Below are 22836 nucleotides of genomic sequence, written 5' to 3' on the forward strand. Positions count from 1 at the left end.
CGCCAGGACCACCAGCCCAGGGATGCACCACCCAAGGTGCATCATTAATGTTGGTTATTAACCAAGAAAATGCCACATAGACTTGCCTATGGGCCAATCTAATGTCAGCATTTTCTCAACTAAAGTTCCCGTTCTTAAATAATCCTGGCTTGTGTCAAGTTGACTAAATAAATAAACAAACAAACAAATAAATAAATAAATAAATAAATAAATAAATAATTTCACCTAGACAGAGAGTAAGCCCATGGATTAAAAATAGAAAATACAGGGGGCTGGAGACATGGCTCAGTAGTTAAGAGTATTGCCTCGTCTTCCAAAGGTCCTGAGTTCAATTCCCAGCAACCACATGGTGGCGCACAACCATCTGTAATGAGGTCTGGTGCCCTCTTCTGGCCCGCAAGCATACACACAGACAGAATATTGTATATAAAATAAATAAATAAATAAATAAATAAATAATTTAAAAAATAGAAAATATACCAAAAACATGTTACAAAATGATATAGTAATATATCAATCATAGTAGGATCTAAAGATGCACACTTAGCAGGATTATAAAACATAGAAAGTGATTACTACAGAGGTTAGACTTGTGCAGGCAGGGCTGAGAGTATAGCTGTGGGATACTTAGCACACAAGAGGCCCTGACTGGAATCCCCAGCAATGGGGTAATTAATGACTCAGGGCTCACTCACCACAGTGTATTGGTCTTGAGAAAGTTCCTCAGGCCACAGGTCACTCCTTAATCAATACACTCCCACTGTAATCAGTGACAAATTACAAGCCTTTCAAAGCTCGCTGGAGCTGGAGCTATCCACTCTTTTTCTTCTTTTTTTGGTTTGGTTTTTTTGAGACAGGGTTTCTCTGTGTAGCCCTGGCTGTCCTGAAACTCACTCTGTAGACCAGGCTGGTCTTGAACTCATAGAGATCTCCCTGCCTCCTGAGTACTGGGATTAAAGGTGTGCACCATCACTGCTGTTCAGTCAAAAAAAAACCCACTTTTCATTGATTCTTTGTGAATTTCACATCATGCACCTCAATCCCATTCATCTCCCCATCCCTCTCTATCTGCCCTCCACCCTTGCAAACCCGTCCCCCCAAAAAAGAGGGGGAAAATCCCTTTGTGGAAGCCCCAGTGTCCCAGAGTGGGTCACTATCCTTTTGCCCAAGCAACTCTACCAGCAAATGTTCATGGTAATGAAGTCACTGGTCTAGTTCTGGCTTCTGCTACACTATCAACACTGGATTCCCACGGGACTCCTCTGGGATGTCCTGCTGTTGCCTGTGTCATGGAGATCCTGCAGCTTGGGTCTGCAGAACCAGCTCCTCCATGCGTTCCAGCAGTTCATGGAAGGGGTGGATGTTGGGGTGAGCCAACTCAAAGCCGTAGATCCGGGCCTGGGTGTTAGCTGAGTTGGTCAGGAGGCCCATTCTCCTGCACCTGCACCACCAGGGCCGGCTCTACTGAGCTGCAGTCGGTGAGGGGGCGGGACCTAGCTGCTCACTCTTAATCCAACAGATGGCAGCCACCTGTTTATTTTACTGAAAGTGTAGTTTTTTAAAAAAGAGGCAATTTTGGCTGTGAAAACTGAAGAGGATGTGTATACAGTTAGGCACGTAAAGCTGAGGGCTGGTGACAGCTCAGTGGCTAGAAGCCCCTGCTGCCAAGCCCAAAAACCTGAGTGTGATCCCCAGGACCCATAGGTAAGAGAGAACTGACTCCTCTAAGCTGTCCCCTGACATCTGTCTGCTTGCTAAGGCATACCATACCCAACCACACACAAATAAATGTAAAAGAAAAAAGAAAGAAGTACCCGAGTATGGGAAGGTTGCCGCTGTAAGGCTTGTTCTAGATGCTCACCCAGTACACAGTACACATAAACAAAAAGAACTCATCAACATACATGAGCAAAGCAATTGAGTGTTTTAGATTTTACTTAAGTGCATGTATGTGTGTGTATGTATGTTAAGTGCGTGTATGTGTGTGTATGTATGTTAAGTGCGTGTATGTATGTTAAGTGCGCGCGCATGCGAGAAAGAGAGAGAGAGAGAGAGAGAGAGAGAGAGAGAGAGAGAGAGAGAGAGAGAGAAAGAGTGGGTTACGTAGGGGTGGAGGTTGGGGAAGACTAAGCCTCATCAGCAAGCTCTGGGGTTGATTGAGAGACCTTGATTGTCTCAATGAGTAAATTGGAAGAGAAATAAGTTGGAAGAGTGAACCAGGATAATTCCTGACATCAAGGCCAGACCTCCACATGCACATGCACATGCAAACACACACAAGCATACAAAAAGAAATTGCTGCAAGCTGGGCACTGTAATCCCAGCGCTCAAGAATCAGTGGTAAAAGAACTGTCACACGTTTGAGGTCAGCTTGGTTTTCTTTTTTTTTTTTTTTTTTTTTTTTATGGTTTATTTTTTTTTTATATTTAAAAATTTCCATCTCCTTCCCTCCTCCTCCCCCCTCCCTCCCCTCCTCCTCCCCCTTCCCTCCCCTCCTTCTCCCCCTTCCCTCCCCTCCCCTCCACCCATACCTCCCCTCCCTCCTTCTCAAGGCCAAGGAGCCATCAGGGTTCCCCACTCTATGCTAAGACCAATGTCCTCCCAACTCCCCCCAGGTCCAGGAAGGTGATGGATCAAGCTGAGAAGGCTCCCACAGAGCCCGTCCATGCAGAAGAATCAGAGCCCAGAGCCATTGTCCTTTGCTTCTCAGTCAGCCCCCGCTGTTGGCCACATTCAGAGAGACGGGTTTGGTCGCATGATCCATCAGTCCCATTCCAACTTGGTTTTCACAGTGAAATTCTGTCCCAAACCAAGAAAGAGACAAGGAGGCAGGGATGGTAGAGGAGAAAAGGAAGGGCGTAGAAAGAGAATAAGGAGGGAGAAGAAGGAGAGAAGGAAGAGAAGAAAGAAATAGAAAGAAAGGAAGGAGGGAGGGAGGAAGGGAGAAAGGGTGGGAGGGAGAAAGGAGGGAGGGAGGAAAGGAGAAAGGAAGGGAGGGTGGGAAGAAGGGAGGGAAGAAGGCAGGGAGGGAGGGAGGCAGGGAGGGAGGGAGGGAGGATAACAAAATCTTCCCATTGGAGGAATTGTGGGGGGCACTTCACAACACAGAACATGCAAAGGACAAACATGTTGGAGGCTGATGCGAACTTCACACGGAACTTAAGAATCCATCAGGGCATATAAAAAATGCTGTGTGTGTCACCGTTGAGAAAAAAGTCAAGTTCTGTTCAAGCCCTTCTTAGAGAGTCAAACAATGTAGTCCTTCATGTTGCTGATGTTTTAAATGGTGCCGCATAGGGTCTCGCTGCTTCTCCACTTCCACACAATAAAGGGATGTTTAAGGTTCTGTCAGAAAAATGTGAAGTCCCTTAAGAGCAAGAGCGGCTCCCCTGCTGACTGCTAATACGGTTCTCTGGAACTCTACGGTGTACTACTTAATTGGGGAGGGGTGGGGTGAGACAGCCGCTCCCACTGGAGGCAGAGGGCGAGCTGTTGGCAGACCCAGGGAGGGGTTATTTGTTAAGCAGGAACAATGTCGCTGTGACTCAGGCCCGTGGGAGCGAGGGGGCAGTCAATGAGGATCCCTCTAAAACATCGAGGCCAGTGACCAGAAGAAGAAAAGCACAGCCGGGGTGGCAGGGGCAGCAGTTGGCAGAGGGCACAAAGGCTGCCCTCAGACATGAAATCAGACCCAGGCCTTGCCGGTGGACAGCTCTGCTCTCCTCTCTTCAAGTGGGCCAGGCTTTCATGGAGCAGATTCCCTGTAAAGGGCATGGTTATTGTCCATTTTCAAGAGAGGCAATTCAGCCAGGTCTGAATGGGGGCCCTGGGTTCTCAGATACATTACTAAATGCTAACTATAAGGGGGAAATGAGGCCGAAAACAGAAAAAAAAAAAAAAAAAAAAAAGTCTGCTTGCTTTTGGATAGAGGGACCAGGTTTGCAGAGAGCAGCGAGAGTCTGCCTCCCTGTTGAGGCAAGACAAGCATTCAGCCCTGATAGTTTGGCCTTCGTACAGTAATGATCTCAGAGCAGTTATAATCAATTCTTGGACTTCCCTCCTGCATCAGAGCTACAGGACAACATTGTCCACTCACAGTCTCTGATAGGGTTCTTTCAATACATCATCAGGTACAATGTGGCTTTCGTCTGCTTAGGTTTGCAGACACTCTGCAACCCTTCGTCAACACTAATCAGAAACATGCCTTATAAAACTGGGGCACTCACTTCTACCAAGTTAGCTGGCTAGGAAATCCATAGCACACGCTAAGCGTGTCTTAAGATTTATTCCTTTACTCTTAGAGTAAATGCCCCTATATTAAGCAGATTCCAAAGGGAGGGGGATGACAGGGTAATTAGGAGCAGAGAGGTCCGAAGTAAAAACGGGCATGATTTTATAGTTTACTGTCAAACACACAAAAACATAGTCACTCTTAAGACAGCAAGAAAACTGTTAGTATAACGCTTTTCACCAAAGAAAGAATAAAACTTGTCAATTTAGGATTTAGAAAGTGTTGCATAGAACATCCAGCATATCAAAATAATGAACATTCCTTTTAAAGAGAGGAATATGGTTTTTTCCCCAATGGCTTCGGCAGGATTCAGTCGCGGATAGCAAAGAAATCCCAGTGTCTAGGGAACAAACACAGCTGTCAAGGAGAAGAGGGCTCACAGTGACTTGGACCTTCCCACATCAACCCCACATCAATCAAGAAAACACTCTAGTCTTTCCAACTCTATGGAAGCATTTCTTTCCCAGATGCTCCTAGCTTGTGTCAAGTTGACATAAAAACTATCCAGCACAGGGTGCTTCTTAGGTTCCACTCCCCCCCGCCCTGCCCCCTTATTGTATGAAAACCCAACAGATAAAAGGAAGGCTCCTATTATCTAGTACTGGCTTTATAGCTCTTCCAGAGTTTAAATGGCACCCAGAAGGAAGCGAAGGTCGCATGAGCAAGCCATGTATTTGGTGTCACGTACCCAGGGATTAAAAGCATCGCAAACGGTTCAACAAGCATCCTTGGCCTGCAAGGCTCCCATTTAAGTTCTTCCTCACACTCAACGCCTGCTATTAACTTTCCCTTGATTCTTACTTTCAGGTTTAACTTCTGGAGACAGGATATTTTATGAGACAGGAAATCTCGTGTGTCACAGCCTTCTCTCCAACGCCTGCGCGGGTGAGGATAATCACGAACTTCAGATCCTTGTACCCCCTCCTCGCAGTGCTGAGCGGGAGCCAGCTGGCCTGGTTAAAAGAACCAGCTAGCCCAGGCCACAGTGCTAATTTTTACTTGAACTTGCTCACTTTTGGCATCGCGAGGTATCCTGAGAGCCAACATAAGCCACCCGTATTCTCTGAAGCCTCAGTATCTTACCAGCTTCCCTACTGATTGAGTGAAGCGCTAGAGGCTTGTACAAGTGAGCTCAGGCAGTGACGGGCAAACCCACTGTTGTGCTCAAAAGGCTGCAGATTATTGACACTAGGTATGCCCGTCTTTGTTCCACGGTCTCCCATCCAGTAAGACGGCAGTGCTGCTGGGAAGCCAGAAGCCAATCCAGACCTGCTATAACAACTCTATTTAGGGCAATAAATTTAAAAAATAAAACAAGCAGGGAGCTAGATTTGCCCAACAAGTATCATTACTGACTCTCTGATCTAGTGTGCCCCTCCCATCCCCACCCAGGGGTTTACAAACCCCTCACAATACCCCTCCCCAGATCCAGCGTATCGTCAATCGCAGTGAAATGAACAGAAGCTGCCACCGCAACACACGCCGTCTTGGCACAGGAACTGTTTTCAAGGGGAGGAAGCTAAGAAGCCCAGCAAGCAGAGTTCTCTGCCCTCCCTATAAAACCAGAACATAAATTTACAGTGTGTCTCTCCTGCCCTTTTCACTGGGAAAAGCATTGAACTTTAGCTTCTTATAAAAGTTTCAAGATGACATCAGCCGAATTGACTCTGAAAAGCTGTGCTAAGCCTTTAGCCTGCCAACAGTTACAGGCCCTAGAAATGAAGGTCCTTTTCCTTTGTATGGCCTCCTCTCTGGTAAGGAGCTGCTCTCTGCTGCAGGTGGTCTTTGCATCCTCTGCTACCCCTGATTTTCCTCCCACACAGCTAGAAAGCAGGCAAGCATGCTCGCCAGCTGTGGCGGTGCATGTCTTTAATCCCAGCACTCAGGAGGCAGAAGCAAGTGCATCTTCTGTGAGTCTGATGCCAGGCTGATCTACAGAGTGAGTTCCAGGACAGCCAGAAATACACAAGAGAAAGACCCTATCGCCAAAGGGGGAAGAAAAAAAAAAACATGCAATTAAATTTTTGTTTTTTCTCTTATGCCTTTTGTCACAGAGTTCCTAGCTGAGAGCTCACAGAAGAAAAAAATAAAATTATCTTTTCTGCCCCTTCACATACATATAGGCACCATAAAAAAGATACCCACCCCCGTATCTATACATGGAAGTGGCTCTGCTGATCGAGTACTTGTCTAACCAGCCACTCAGGCTGCTGAGGCTTGAGCCCACTGATCAGAAACATCCCATCTTGGCCAGGCAGTGATGGCACGCATCTTTAGTCCTAGCACTTGGGAGGCAGAGGCAGGTGGATCTCTGAGTTCAATGACAGCCTGGTCTACAGAGAAGCTCTGGGACAGCCAGGCAACACAGAGAAACCCTGTCTCAATAAAGGAAGGAAGGAAGGAAGGAAGGAAGGAAGGAAGGAAGGAAGGAAGGAAGGAAGGAAGGAAACAGTGAATTCTAAATGTTTGATTATTCCTTTGGCAGAACAGCACGACCCCAGCTAGGCAGTGCTATGCTTGGTGCCCATCACTAAGGCTTCTCTTTGGCTAACTGGCTACCAGGACCTTCCCTCGGGACCTTATTTCTTTATTTTAGCCCCTTACTATGTCCCACATTTAACCAGCAGACACTAGATAGAGCTAAATGGGGTTCCTTGGTGCAAATTTACTTCAAGCAATGAAGAACCAAATTATATAACTTTAGTTTCCCATAGACGCAAATAAATAAAAAGGGCACGTACGGTTTGTGCTTATGTAACACATTCCACGCTAAAGACTTTGTTTTGATGTGAAACAAGTCCCAAACTCCCCTTCTGTTGGCAGTCTTCAGTCGTTTAAACTGTTAGGAGAAAGTTAAGAAGCCACCAAGACGTGCACATTCTTGTCCTGGGCTAATCTCCATTTTCACTCCTTCTTTCTAAAATGTATGATTCTCTATGATCACATGACCGAAAAAAGTGGATGTTCTTCAGTCACTAATTAATACTTGAACTTAGATAGTTCAATCCCATCTTATTATGCCCTATGTATAAGACGCCATCCACACCTGCACTGTGAAAGCTCCGTGTGTGTGTGTGTGTGTGTGTGTGTGTGTGTGTTTGTGTGTGTGTGTCTTTGAAAAACGAGGCACATATATGAATGCAGTTACAATTAATTGGCCAGTAAGACTGGCCTCTTTGGGCTTTTCGTTCTTTTGAATATTTTTAAGATAGGGTCTTATTCCATGGCCTTGAACTCTCAATACTCCTGCTTCAGCCTCCAAAGTGAAGTCTAACCTGTATTTATAAAAGATGGCTCTCCATCCATGGCAATAGCTGCCCAGACTGGTATTCCTTGAATTCAGGTAGAGCCATGTAGCTGGCTCTGGTCAACTTTATATGAGCAGGGGGATGCTCCCCAAGCTGGTGGAGGGAGTCAGTGTGGGAAGCCTTTATGCTCCTTCTGTCTCGAGTGACTGTAGACCACAAGTTCACAATGGTGGCATCACAAAGAAGGAGGGACCCTGACCCCTGACTGGCATGAAGGAGAACTGCCCAGGAGGGCTGCCCAGCCTGAAATAACCAACTTGGTTCTGTGCAAACTATCAACTTTACTAGATAAATACTCTCCTTGGACTAAGCCACTAAGTGCTAGAACTCTTTGTTTCCGTGCACAGCACACCTCAACAGAATATACATCTGGGCAGAAGAGTTGAAGTACAATTTATTAAAAGGTTTATAAGTAAAAGCAAATAGAAAGATTCTTATATGTAAGAAAAGCCTGCGAGTTACAATTTTACCATCTTAGATAAGCTTAAAAAAACTCTCAGAGACAGGAACAGCTGTGTTGGGTAAATTCAAACTGGTGTCTCACCTTCTAACAATATGCAAATGCTCCCTCACCCTTGGGGACTAAACAAAGCAGAATACACCGTACAAATACATTTGGAACAAAAAATAAACCAAAAGCCAGCCTTAAAGTTTACGTCCTTGGGGCAAAAATTACTTCCTTTCAGAGGAGAGCTTGGTGGAGGAACACTTGCCCCGCATACTGGGAGGCCCTAGGTGCAGTCCCCCGCATACTGGGAGGCCCTAGGTACAGTCCCCAGTACAGGGTTCAGCGACTTTCATCTTTATACTGGAGCCCCCTAGAAAATAACACAGACACTTGCCTACTGAAAAGAATGCAACTATGTATCTCTTTCCTCTGTGGAGGCATGAGGATGTGGTGGGACCGACAGGTGAATCCATCCCGGATTCTCTAGCCACCCTACACTGTCCCTGAATTCAGTGCCGGTACAGTCTGATACTGGGGCATCATGAACAGAAATGTCTACCCTTAAATTTTATTTTTAAATACTATTGGGGGAGAACGATATAATTATATTACAATCTCAAAAAAATAATAAATAATTTTAAAAATACTATTAAGGGGCTGGAGAGATGGCTCAGAGGTTAAGAGCATTGCCTGTTCTTCCAAAGGTCCTGAGTTCAATTCCCAGCAACCACATGGTGGCTCACAACCATCTGTAATGGGGTCTGGTGCCCTCTTCTGGCCTGCAGGCATACACACAAACAAAATATTGTATACATAATAAATATAAAATTTAAAAAAAAATACTATTAAGCCGGGCGGTGGTGGCGCACGCCTTTAATCCCAGCACTCGGGAGGCAGAGGCAGGCGGATCTCTGTGAGTTCGAGACCAGCCTGGTCTACAAGAGCTAGTTCCAGGACAGGCTCCAAAGCTACAGAGAAACCCTGTCTCGAAAAAAAAAAAAAATACTATTAAGTTCGCAGAGTACACAACTTCCTGTCATGTTCTCTCCCCCCACTCCCCCACCCCCGGCTGTTAACCAAAATTGATTTTTCTGTCCCTATAAATTTGAATACACTAGGTGAGGTGTCTCATAAGTAAAACCATAGAGTCTGCACCTGTCACTCCCCGTGATGTCTTCTAGGTTGGAGTAGCATTTTGTACTATTGGCTGGGTAGCCTGCAGCTGAAAGTCACAGGAGTGACCTAGTGCATTTAACAATCCAAGTGGCAACAGTGTCCAGGACATGCTCCCTGAGTGCTGAACCCAGCTTAGGCACTGACTCCCTGCCCACAACAGCATGCCTTGGAAAAGGTGGATTTCCAGGACTGGCTGGGATAAAGTGCTAATGGAAAAACTAACGTGGAACAGGAAATGAGGTGGTGGTGTCCCGACAAGACACGCACTGGCATCCTGCTAGTGACCACTACTTAAAAACAACAAAAGACAGACATGCTGCTGTCAGTGTGTCTTTCAGGCACCCAGTAAACTAAGGAGGGAGATTGTCACGGACTTGAGGCCAGCACAACTACATAGCAATGCCTGCCTCTAAATAAATAAATCTAGGGCTAAACAGATTGTTCAGCAGCCAAGAGCATTCGCTGCTCTTCCAAAGGACTTAGGTTCAATTCCCAACACTCACTCCAAGGCCCCTCTTCTGATCTCCAAGAGCACTGTACACATGTGGTGGACAGACTTACATTCAGGTAAAACACCCATATCCATAAAACAAAAATCCCAAAAATATTTTTAATTAAATAAATACAATTTTACATGCATCACTTTTTTCAAATGGCATCTACATACCTTGTTGTTTTCACTCTACCCACTCCTAACAATTGCCACCTAAGGATGCCATGAAGAACGTCCTTACACACTAAGAACTGCAAGGCCCCTCCAGGAGTCTTTCCTTCAACTGAGATTTCAGAGCTAAGACAACCATTTAAAGCACTCTGAGGCAGAGGCAGGAGGTTCTCTGTAGGTTGGAGACCAGCCTGTACCACATACTGAGTTCCAGGACAGCCAGGGATGTGCAGAGCCCCTGACTCAAAGAGGAGGAGGAGGAAGAGGAGGAGGTGGAGGAGGAGGAGATGGAGGAGGAGGAGGAGGAGGAGGAGGAGGAGGAGGAGGAGATGGAGGAGGAGGAGGAGGAGATGGAGGAGGAGGAGGAGGAGGAGGAGGAGGAGGAGGAGGAGATGGAGGAGAAGGAGATGGAGGAGGAGGAGGAGGAGGAGGAGGAGGAGGAGGAGGAGGAGAAGGAGATGGAGGAGGAGGAGGAGGAGGAGATGGAGGAGGAGGAGGAGGAGGAGGAGGAGGAGGAGATGGAGGAGAAGGAGAGGGAGGGGGAGGAGGAGGGGGAGGAGGAGGAGGTGGTGGAGGAGATGGAGGAGAAGGAGATGGAGGAGGAGGAGGAGGAGGAGGAGGAGGAGGTGGAGGAGATGGAGGAGAAGGAGATGGAGGAGGAGGAGGAGGAGGAGGAGGAGGAGGAGGAGGAGGAGGAGGAGGAGGAGGAGGAGGAGGAGATGGAGGAGAAGGAGATGGAGGAGGAGGAGGAGGAGGAGGAGGAGATGGAGGAGAAGGAGATGGAGGAGGAGGAGGAGGAGGAGGAGGAGGAGGAGATGGAGGAGGAGGAGATGGAGGAGGAGGAGGTGGAGGAGGAGGAGGAGATGGAGGAGGAGGAGGAGATGGAGGAGAAGGAGATGGAGGAGGAGGAGGAGATGGAGGAGGAGGAGATGGAGGAGGAGGAGGAGGAGGAGATCATTGATGAGATTTATGTGTGATCTTGAAAAATAACAACAACATTGCAAGACACACAATGAAGGAGGAAGAAGAGTTTGGGCCAAAGCCATTTCCAAAGCTCACTCTCAGTCAGCTTAACCCTTCCAATCCCAAACAATGCTCCCTGGATAGTTGTATTTTTTTTTTTATAAAATTTACCCTGATCCCAGCACTCGGGAGGCAGAGGCAGGCGGATCTCTGTGAGTTTGAGACCAGCCTGGTCTACAAGAGCTAGTTCCAGGACAGGCTCTAAAGCCACAGAGAAACCCTGTCTCGAAAAACCAAAAAAAAAAAAAAAAAAAAAATTTACCCTGAGATACAAAGACACAAATAACTGTTTTCCAGATTCTCTGGGACTCACGCAGCTTTTTAAATTAGAGTCTCCAAGTGTGCTGGAAGAGACAGGGTCTCTGCGCAGATTGAACACACCCTGGAGTCCACTGCGGTCGGGAGCGCTCAGACAGCAAGCCTTCGTGCATCTTTCTGCTTTACTCTTGTATCCTGCTTTTAACTTGAGAATGCACTAAATTACTTCGGAAATGCTTGTTTGGACATTTCCCTTCCCTGGGGTTTTTCATTAAGCAAAGGGGGAATTAAAACAAAATCCAGAACAGTGATTTGATGGGGGTGGTTACCGCTCTGGCTCCACAGCTGGGTACTTGTGCCTGCTAGTTACTCTTGTCTTACGTGTCTCTGAGCATCTGATTCCAAGAAGACACCAGAGGACAAGACAGAGGACGTTGGGAATCAGAAGTGTGCCCTGTTGCTAAGCTGAGTTATAGCATAAGCGATTGGCTTTTGTATGGAAGACAGGCTTTGGAAACATGTAGGGACTGAAGGGGAGGCTAAGGCTAATGCTCGCTGCCACCACAGACAAACAAGGAGTAACAGCTGTTTTGTTTTTAAGACAGAATTTGCTGTTTATCCAGGCTGGCCCTCAAACTGATGCTGCTGCCTCAAGCTCCAGAGGGCTGGGGTTACAGGTACACACCCCCAAACCTAGCATTTTTCTTATTTATCTATTTTTATTGATGCACATTGGTTGTTTTGTTCACATGTATGTCGATGTAAAGGTGCTGGATCCCCTGGAACTGGAGTTGCAGATAGTTGTGAAGTTGAGAGCCATCGTGTGGGTGCTGGGAATTGAACCATGGTCCTCTGGAAGAGCAGCCAGTGCTCTGAACTGCTGAGCCATCTCTCCAGCCCCCTAAACCTATCATTTTTATTGTGATAGTTTTAGTTCTTTGTAAAAATCATCTTTGGATATACTTCATAATACTGTACTACTAATTGCTTCCTGATCTCTAATTTTCCTTCATTTTTTTCCTCTGCCTGACCCTTCCCCATACTGAAGGGTAGAAAACCCTTCCAACTGTAATATGAATTTTCCTAGTTTATTTTTAGATATCAGTTTACTTATGCTGTGTGTGGATGAACCACAGTACATGAGGAGGTCAGGGGTCACAACTTGTGAGAGTCGGCTCCACCTTGTCCAACCTTCTGGGAATCAAATTCAAATTGTCCGGTGGCAAGAGTCTTTGCCGACTGAGCCGTGTTCTGAGCCACCGTGTTGTCAGTATAAAGAGAAAAAACCAAAACACCTGTTCATCATATGCTAAGCACAGAGTAGGAATTACCCAGGAACTAAAGGCAGCTACTCACGGAACAACTATTTTAAGGATGAGCAATCGTTACTCGATGTCAACAGGAGACAACCCAACCCTGCACCTGGGTGTGACTGGTCATTGCCCAAGGTCTTTTCATTACATTTGATCTCTATCAGCTTAACATACCTGGCTACCATCAGCCAAGGGGCTCACAGGAAGGATGCCCGGCAAGGGAAAACTCGAATCCAACTTTGAGGGTTATGTATGACGCTTTCAGTTCACAGTTCTAAACATTAGGACTTAAAGGTGTGGGTTTTCCGGTCACACGCCTAACTGGTCGCTCGCTCAGACCTCAGTCTCATGCCACCTAAGTGGCAAGCAAATACACACACACACACACACACACACACACACACACACACACACACCTTACAACCACATGAATCCTGTCGGTGCACTTCTGGGGACGCATTGCATTCTTGGCCAGCTTTCCAAAGTGCAACTCTTTTCAGGTCAACAATACTGTTTCCCTTCCCTCCAGCTCCCCAAATCTACAGGAAGCGCCACACTTCAATGCCCTAGGCAAGTGAGGGAAGCCTGAGCCTGAGAGGCGGCTCACAGGCCCTGAGGCCCCGCAGGTCCGGCTGCGCTCCGAACGACCGTGGAGACTGGCATTGCCCCGGGAGGCCGGAGGGTCTGCAGGGGATGCACTCCCACACACGCGCGACGCCAACCAAGAGCGCCTGGAGCGGGAAAGCCAGCAAAGGAGGGCGACCCCTGCTAGCGGCGTCCCCTCCCGGTCCCCAAGAGCGATCCCTGAGGATTACCAGCACCCGAAGGATCAGGCGATGGCCCAGTACCTTCTCTCCAGCGCCGGCCGGTCGCTCCTCACGGAGCTCGCGGGCCGCTGCACTCCCTGCTAGCAGCAGCTCGCCCCGCGCTCCTCCGCTCGAGGTCTGGACGCCTCTGGGGCCCGCCAGCCACGCCCATTTGTCACGCCCACAGGCCACGCCCACAGACCACGCCCCGCAGGTCACGCCCCGCAGGTCACGCCCCGTCCTGCTGTCCGTAGGGCTGCAGCGCCCCGCGGTGGCCACCGGCCACTGCGCCGCCCACGCCTCGGGCTGCAGGACTGCCGCTGACGGTTGTTTCTGCAGCTGCACCAGGCTCATCCGAGGAAAGGACTGAGCAGAGAACCCTCCTGCCCCCACCTGTGGCCATGTACAAACTGACCAGTTGGAGCCGATGGAAGCTCAACACCGCGGAAGCTGCAGAGCGTGGAGAACCCTCTCTCCCACTGCCACCGGCAAGGGCATCAGTGCCCACCCACGCGTTCCGAGTGCGCCTTACATGCTGTTGTCTTGACTATTATTCTCTCGCTCTTTCACGGCTACTTTTTCAGTACCTAGAAGAGCTCCCTGGGCAGCAAAAACTAGGGGTTACACTCCACAAATGTCACCAACTCCTGGCCTGTGTGAGACTCTGCCTCAAAAAGAGGGAAAAAAAGGGGGGGGAATGCTACTAAGAGATTTACAGGAGTGCGGAACGCAGCCTAATGTAAGCCAAAGGTTACTTCAAAGTGTCTGTTTATTCAAATTCATAGCACCCCCAATGACCAGGCACAGATAATCAATGCCAGTCCCTGCCTCATTATGTGAATGTCGGTCCGCTCAGGACAAATCTTTATGGGGCAGGCCGGGAGCTCATTGCTGCTAAAGCGTGAGAACCTGAATTCAAATCCCCAGCGCCGATTTAATCCCTAATCTTGAAGGACTGGATCTCATTGACCCCTCTGCTCACAAAAGCAGAGGTGGACGGATCTACAGGCAAGGCTGAGAAAGTGAAACTTCAGTCTTACCCGAGGCTGGGGCTAAGTTTACGGTGAAGTTCATTTTTTCCGTAGCCTCCCGAGAATAAGGCTGGTTTCCGAGGAAAGACAAACACGAAGGCCCCTCCTCTTTTTAGAGTGTTTGTTTACCTCTGGCCTCGCTATCCACCAGGAGGAACTCCAAAATCCCCGCCCACCCTAGGAGAGGACAAGTTCTTGATCCCTCAGAAACTATTTGGGAATGCCCCCATCTTCGCGGCCCTAGCCGCTGTCTTATTTAGCAGAATGTGAAAACTCCCCTCTGGGTGAATTTTTTTCTTCTCCAGTTGATGTCATTCCCTACCTGAAACTGTTAGGATAGACACATTTCCTTTCCCTGCCCACTAATAGCTCCAGGTTGCTCTGCGAGCAGGTCTCAACTAAGCTCTAGAATTCCCAAGGCAGAGCAGGTACACGTGACATTTCTAAGTGATTATTTCTCTCTTAGCCACATTGAGAAAATGTCTGTCTTCCCTAGGGATTAAACTGCAGTTAACAGCTGCTGGCGGTTGGCATTTTCTTCAGTGGTGTGGCCCCTAGTGAGGGGACCATGCTCCTGTAAACAATCCAAATGAAATTCACTGGTTGGGGTCATTTTTTTTTTTAAAGAACGGAAGTAGAAGCGGGGGAGGGGGTGGATGAAGAAAGAAATAGATCAGCGAAAGCAAATCCAGAAGAGAACAAGAGAATAACGGAAGTGACTGACGCATATGAAGCGGCGTATGAAACCGACTGTTGAATATAATTAATTAACATATGCTAATAGAAACTAAAGCACAAAGGTTTTCCTAGCTCCCTGAATAAACTCCCTAAGACACAGCCGTCTCACTTCCCTAAGAGGCGTTTAAAGCTTTAGCGTCAGTCACAGTAAGATGAGGTTTAAACTATATTCATGGGCCGCGGGAGCAGTCACGCTGAAAAGCCATCCCGCCAGGCGTGTGAGAGATCCGGGGAGCTAACTAGCCTGTGTTTGTTCCCTGACTTTGATTAATGGGGATTCCAGGCACTGGCTGAGCTGGCTTGGAGATCTGATCTCCAAGGAGCCACAGTTTAGAGAAAGAAAAGAAACTCCTAAATCTTCCTCAGACTTCCTGGGTTAGAGGAAGGCCCCCAGTCAACAACTCCATTCTTGCTCTGTGGTTGACCCAGGCCTAGCCTTAGTTCATGACATGGATAAACTACAGCTTGTTGTTTTGCTATTCACCGACTAAAAATCATTGGAGTTTATAGTTTGGGGTGGCTATTAATAAAACTACTATAAACATTTATAAATATATTTTTTGAATTACATTTATTTATGTATGTGTTTGTGTATGTGTTTTTCAGGGGAAAGAGGAGGGGATGCAAAGCACTGCTTTAAAAAAGCATTGGAGGAACCAGGCTTGTTAAACACGTGGTTTATTTTCTTCAGAGACCGATATGATTAATGCCTGGTCACCCAGAAGGCTGGAGTGGATGTTGTCTGACCCGGTGATCTTTTTGCTATTCTGTGGAGTCAGCCTTCTTGGATGTCCCAAATCCTGGCTATTGTTTAGTCCTGATCTTGAGCCCTGTCTCTCAGTGAATAGAATCCATCTTATGAAAGAGGTCCCACGTTCTTTGCAGCTTCCACTAATAAAATCTATCCTTATGCTAATTACAAATCCTTCCTCCTATGGCCCTAGCCCTGAGCTCTGTTTACCAGCCAGCAGAACTCAGGTTCTTTTCACAACACTTAGAGGGTGGCTCTCAACTGGATGTGACTCTCCTTCTAGGTGAGCCAGTGTCCTCCGCAGGCACTGGCCATACACATGGGCACAAAAACGTATGTAGGCAAAACACTCATGTACACAACATAAAAATAAGTAAATATTCCAAAAGAGGAAGAAAGGAAAAGCTCAGACATTTTCTGCCGGCATTTGTTTTTGCATTCCCTGTCAGGTTTGGAGCAGACTCCCACAGTGATGAATCAGTAGCAAAGCCCGAGGGACAAGATTCCACACAGGCAACCATACAAGTTCACCTGGCAGCAGCTGAAAGCAATAAAGAATGTCATCAAAGGAGAGGCGCTGGAGTTAAAGGAATTTGGAGAAAGTATGTCCAAGTGGAATCTTCACAGCTTATAGAAATTCCTACAATCACTGTCCCAAAGTCTACAAACATCCTGAGAACATTATGTTATTGGGAGACGGAGACAGGAAGGTCCCTGGTCTCAAGAAGGTAGAGGCTAGCCTGGGTAACACAAGGAGTCCAATATCTAAACAAACAGCAAAAAATAAATAAATAAATAAATAAATAAAGCAGCAGGAATGACGACAACAAACTGGTTATGTCATGAACAAACATGTTAATTGAGAGGGAAGATAGTCTGAACCCTGAATAACAACAGTGATGATTTAATATCTTTTTAAAATTTCGAAAATTTATTTGAGAGTGTTTGTACATATCTGCTTGTATCTGCTCCTGTATGGAAGTTGCTTTCAAAGGCGAGAAGCATCAGATTCCCTGGTGGAGCTACAGATGGTTGTGAGCCATCCAATGCGTGTGCTGGGAATTGAACTCTGGTCCTCTGAAAGAGTGGCTCATGCCTTGCATTAGTTATTTTTGTGACAAGATATCACGACCAAAGGCAACTGTAGACAGAGGAGATTATTTTTGCTCGTAGTGCCAGAGGGCTAGAGTTCAGAACACTGGAGGGGTGTGGCTACAGCCAGGCATGGCAGTAGGAGGAGGGAGTTGCGAGATCACATCTCAGTTGCACACAGAAAATGAAAGAGGGGCAGGGGACAGGAGCGGGACAAGGATATAATCCCTAGGCCATGTTCAAGACTGTACCTTCTGAAGGTTTCACAGCCTTCTCGAAACAGCAGCACTGGAGGCCCGGAGACTCTCATTTAAACCATAAAAGCACTTTTATCTGCTGAGCCACCCCTCGGGCCCCAGGAACAGTCTCATTAATGCCATTGTGGAATTAATAGTGTAACAAGGTGCTTTTGTGATATGTCAAAAGGAACTGCAGCGTGGTTTGAAATTTGTGCTGTTTCTTTTATTAATAAAAGTATAGCTTCTTGTTGGATGGAAACAATGATGGTTCACAACTCGAACCGTAGCACTTTGGACCGGAGGCAGGAGAATCACTGGTTTGAGGCCAGCTTGGGCCACATGGCAAGATCTCATCTGGAGAAGAAGGAAGAAGAAAACAGCAAAGAAGTTGGTGGGTAGACCTTTTCCGGGCTTGAGTCAGCAGTGCGGTAAATCACCAGAGAACATTTCTCTCTCACCTGCATTTCTGTCACGGGTTTCAGTCTTATTCCTGTTCCCTCATGGTTCTAAGATGGCTTGCTCACCTCTAATGCCCATGTTTCTACGCAACCTTGTTCAGAGCTGAAAAGCAAGACTGGGAAGGTGGCTCAACTAGAACAACGCTTGCCACACAAGCGCAAGGACCGAGCTCAGATCCTCAGAATCCTCGTAGAAAGCTGCGAGGCAGCACACACGTGAAAGCCAAGTGTCGGGGAACAGAGACAGGTAGGTTTCTAGGGCTCCACACCCACACATGCAATGTCATGTGCGCGTACACACACAATTGAACATATAACATATACCACATACACACACACACACGGATGCATGATTTAAAAATAAAAAGAGAGACTGGAGCTACAGCTCACTTGGTAAAGTTCTTGCCTAACATGCATGAAGCTCTGGGTTGATCCCAGAATAAACCATTGTGGTGGCACATGCTTGTGATCCTAATCCTTGGGAGGCAGAGGCAGGAGGATCAGAAATTCAAAGTCATCTTCAGCTACACAGCGAGTATGAGGCCAGCCTGGGATGCATGGTATCTTATCTTAAAAAAAGAAATTAAAATTTAAAAATTAAAAAGATAGGGCTGAAGAGATGGTTCAGTGGTTAAAAATTGGTTGTTCTTCCAGAGGACCATAGTTCAATTCCCAGCATCCACATGGCAGCTCACAGCTGTCTATGACTTAACTTCCAGTGGATCTGACTCCCTTCATACAGATATACATGCAGGCCAAACACCAATGCACATGAAATAAAAATAAACTATTTAAAAAAATAAAATAAAAGACAAAGACAACATGGTAGATATCTTTTTAATAAAATTGGTTCAGCACTAGGGAGGCAGAGGCAGACAGATCTCTGTGAGTTTGAAGCCAGTCTGATCTACAGAGTGAGTTCCAGGACAGTTAGGGCTACACCGGAAAACCCTGTCTTAAAAAACAAAATAAAACAAAAGAAATGGTCACTATAGCTAGATTAAGAGAGTTGCCTTGTATCTATTTCTAGCTACATGCAGTAACTGGAGTGTAGAAAGCAAGAATCTTGACTTACCTTCTCCCCAGTCCTGTTCATGGCCATGATTATTATTATTTTTATTATTTATTTATTATGTAAACAAGGGCACCAGACCTCATTACAGATGGTTGTGGGCCACCATGTGGTTGCTGGGAATTGAACTCAGCACCTTTGGAAGAGCAGGCAATGCTCTTAACCACTAAGCCATCTCTCCAGACCCCTATGGTCATGATAATTATGGTAAACGGTGACACAAATACCTGGCAGGAGTATTTTAAGAATGATTTATTTGGGCTTGTAGTTCAACATGGTGGGGGGGGGCAAGAAACAACTTGTTACTTGGAACTGACCATGAAGTGGGGAGCTCCAACCAGAATGGACCTAGAGCTGGCCTGAAACCTTCCAGTTCTGCCCCTACATCTGCCAGGTAGGCCCTGGGCCAAAAGACCCCCAGCTTCACAAACCAGTGCTGCTGGCTGGGACCAAGCAATCCCATACATAAGCCTGTGGGGAACATTCTCATCCATCCATTTTATATGTCTTGCCTCCAAAATCTGTCTCAACCCCATCTCCTTATCTCCATTTCCACTGCTCCACATCTCTTTGGTGAAGCTCAATGGCCTCTGGGCTGAGCAGCCTAGAGGAGGCAGGGACCAGGTGAGCTATACGGAAGACTTAGATCACCTGAGCTGCCTATAAGAGACTCTCTCCAACCTGGTGAGCTGCCTTTATACAGTGAACTCAAAATTTATAGATTCTATGAGCTCTCCCCCATGCTGGGGTGGATTTTTGGCCATGCACCTGTCTTTGAGTAATTTCTGCTCCAGAAATCCCTCATCCATAGTCCTTTATATATCCACAATAAAACTCATTGGTTTACCAAGTTGAACACTGTTAATACCCTTACATTGGTCTGTCAGTAGTCTCTATCTGGGGTGCATAGAGGTCTCCTCAGGGACAGTGCCACACAGTACCCTACAATTCATTTTCCTCATGTGGACAGGCCTATGTCTGCCATGTAACAAACACCCCAAATGTGCACGGTTTTAAACAGCAGTCATTCTATTTGCTCATTGTTCCTGGGCTTGGTTATGTAGGGTTTGGTTAGAATAGCAAGTCTGTCTGCTATGTTGTGTGAGATGCACATGCTCACCTGATTAGAGTTGAGGCTGAACAATCCCAAACTGTCATGCACAAGTCTGGCCTCTCACCTGGTGTGGTGGTTTGATGAAAATGACTCATATATTTGACTGTTTGGTACCTAGTTAGTGAACCGATTAGGAAGAATTAAAAAGATGTGGCCTTGTTGGAGGAGATTTGTCACCAGGGGTGGACTCTGAGGTTTTAAAAGCCCATGACATGCCCAGTATTGCTCTCTGCCTACTGTCTGCAAATCAGGGTGTAAGTTCTCAGCTACTGCTCCAACACCATACCTGCCTGCCTGCCTGCCTGCCTGCCTGCTGCCTTCTGTCTGCTGCCTGCTGCCTGCCATGCTCCTCATCATGAGGATCATGGACTCACCCACTGAAACTGTAAGCCCACCTCCATTTAAGTGCTTTTTTTTTTTTTTTTTTTTTGGTTTTTCGAGACAGGGTTTCTCTGCAGCTTTAGAGCCTGTCCTGGAGCTAGCTCTTGTAGACCAGGCTGGTCTCGAACTCACAGAGATCCGCCTGCCTCTGCCTCCCGAGTGCTGGGATTAAAGGCGTGCGCCACCACCGCCCGGCTTAAGTGCTTTATTTTATAAGTTGCCTTGGTCAAGGTGTCTCCTCATAGCAATAGAATAGTAACTAAGACATCTGGCATGACTGGAGCATTGGAGCCTCTTGACTCTTTTGTTCTGACTTGTATGAGTCAGGGTTCTCTAGAGGGACAGAACTTATAGAATTTACTGGAAAAACCTGCCTCTAGCTGTGGTGTGGCCCAGCCCTAGTGCACACTCTTAATCCAAGAGTTTCCTGTTTATTGTAAACAGGATTAAATAAAATCAACCATAGGTCAAGAGGTGGAGCAGGCAACTAGTTAATAGGAAGCAGCCATAGATAGTAAGAGGACGTCCAGAAGACAGAGAGATGCACAGTAAGCATCAGGGAAGAACTTTGAGCTTGGTGGGTTTTTTTTGGTTTCGGATGGTGGAAGAGAATTCTCTTTCTGAGAGGTCGGCAGAAGGAAAAGGCCAACTCGCTGCTTCCTCTGCCTCTCCAAGACAGCAGGTTTTCTCCCGGCATCTGGCTCCCAAGTCTTTATTGGTAAAATAAAAGGATACCAATTTAGTTAAAACAACATTTGTCTCCCTACGTGAAGGTGGCTGAGGCAGCAGCGTTAGGGCACAAATGTTCCCCCAGACTGCAGAGATGTAGTCAGCAACTAACTAAGGCAGCGATAGGATTAAGTGTAACCACTGCACAGCAAATATAAAACAACAGTCCAACAAGGGCTGTCTAGCAACGGGAGATCCAAGCATCCAGTAGCTGTTTAGTCTACAAGGCTGGATGTCTCAGCTGGTCTTCACAATATGCTGGAATCCTGAAGAAGCAGACTGTGGTGCCAGTGAAGAAACAGATTTGCTGGTGAGATTAAGAGCAAGCAGGCAAAGCAGGCAGAGAGCGAAGGCTTCTTTCTTCCATGCCATTGATGTAGGCTTCTAGTATAGATTACTAGAAGGTGTAGCCCAGACAAGGAGTGTATTTTCCCACCTCAAGTTATGCAGATTAAAAGTCAGTATTCCCACTACAATGATTTAATTAAGAAAAAAAAATCCCTCACAGGTATACCCAGCCACTTGGGTTTTACTTAATTCTAATTTTTTTAAAGATTTATTTATTTATTATGTATACAACATTCTGCCTCGATGTATGCCCGCACGCCAGAGGAGGGCACCAGATCTCAGTACAGATGGTTGTGAGCCACCATGTGGTTGCTGGAAATTGAACTCAGGTCCTCTGGAAGAGCAGCCAGTGCTCTTAACCTCTGAGCCATCTCTCCAGTCCTAATTCTAATTTTTTAAAACATTTGATGTGCATTGGTGATATGATCTGCAATTATATAACTTTCAAATTTATTGATTTATTTATTAATCAAATGAACTTACCTCCATTATGAGATATCAGTAAATTGTTGTAGGTGTAATAATCCTTATTGACCAGTAGGTGTTGTGATTGTGGGCACATGGAGGAGAGATCTGACTGGCGGATGCGTGAACAGTCATGCTCAGTTCCCCATTGCCACCTGCTTAAATACTTGCAAATATGCCTGATAAATTAAGAGCAATTAAATCTATTCCATATACAGAGAGATTTTTGTAGTGGCCAGAATATCAAAGAACCCACAGCTCATAGCTGGGTGTACACACACCAGAAGCTGCATAAGTCGCTGTGTGGTGGTGGTAAAAGCGTGCAGGAGCCTAGGAAATTGTCAAGTCACCTCGCAGTGGGCCCACCAAAGGGGTAGCTCTGCTGTGGCAAGGTTTTGGCAAAAAAAAAAATGTTTAGTTGGCGAAATCAAGCTAGGCAGGAGGGGGTGGGAGACCTTCGGACATGGACCCTTTGAGCTATTCCTTGTAGGTGTGGAGTTGGAGTCCCACTACAGACCACAACAACTCTTACAAAGAAAAACATCCAGTTGGGGCTGATTTACAGTTTCAGAGATTTGGGCAGCGTGCTGGCAGACATGGTGCAGGAGAAAGAGTTAAGAGTTCTATTTCTTGATCTACAGGCAACAGGAAGCAGACTGTCTCACTCAGTGTGGCTTGAACTTATATGAGACCTCAACGCCTGTTCCCACAGTGACATACTTCCTCCAATAAGGACACACCATTCCCACAAGGGTATACCTCCTAATAGTGCCACTTCCTATGGCCAAGCCTTTGATTATATTTGTCTACAGGGGCCATATCTCTTCAAACCATCACAAGTAGTTTTAGATTTACCCTTTTAGTCTAGGATCTACTATAACACAGCCACATAAACCAGAAAGGGTACTAACTCACTTGCTATTTGTGTTCCTAATAAATGGAATGATGATAATCAACATTTTTATATACAACGGGAAGTGTTCTATCGTTGGTTGGTTAGTGTGATGGTTTGAGTGAGAATGGCCCCCAGAGGTGTTTGAATGATTGCTTGCCAGTTAGTGGAACTGTTTGGGAAGGATTAGGAAGTGTGACCTTGTTGGAAGGCCTTGAGGTTTTAAAATCCCACTCCAG

General features: G+C 46.5%; 1 protein-coding gene across 1 annotated transcript in view; it reads right to left on the reverse strand.

Moving 5' to 3' along the window:
* The window catches only part of Ankrd6 (ankyrin repeat domain 6), a 141992-nt gene extending 128539 nt beyond the window's left edge, over nt 1-13453 (reverse strand). The window contains exon 1 of the mRNA XM_038347279.1: nt 13330-13453. The gene's annotated coding sequence lies outside the window, so the exon portion shown is untranslated. The remainder of the gene's footprint in view (nt 1-13329) is intronic.
* Nucleotides 13454-22836: the final 9383 nt, after the last annotated feature.

Source organism: Arvicola amphibius, chromosome 11 (genome assembly GCF_903992535.2).
Source record: "Arvicola amphibius chromosome 11, mArvAmp1.2, whole genome shotgun sequence".
Taxonomy (NCBI): Eukaryota; Metazoa; Chordata; class Mammalia; order Rodentia; family Cricetidae; genus Arvicola; species Arvicola amphibius.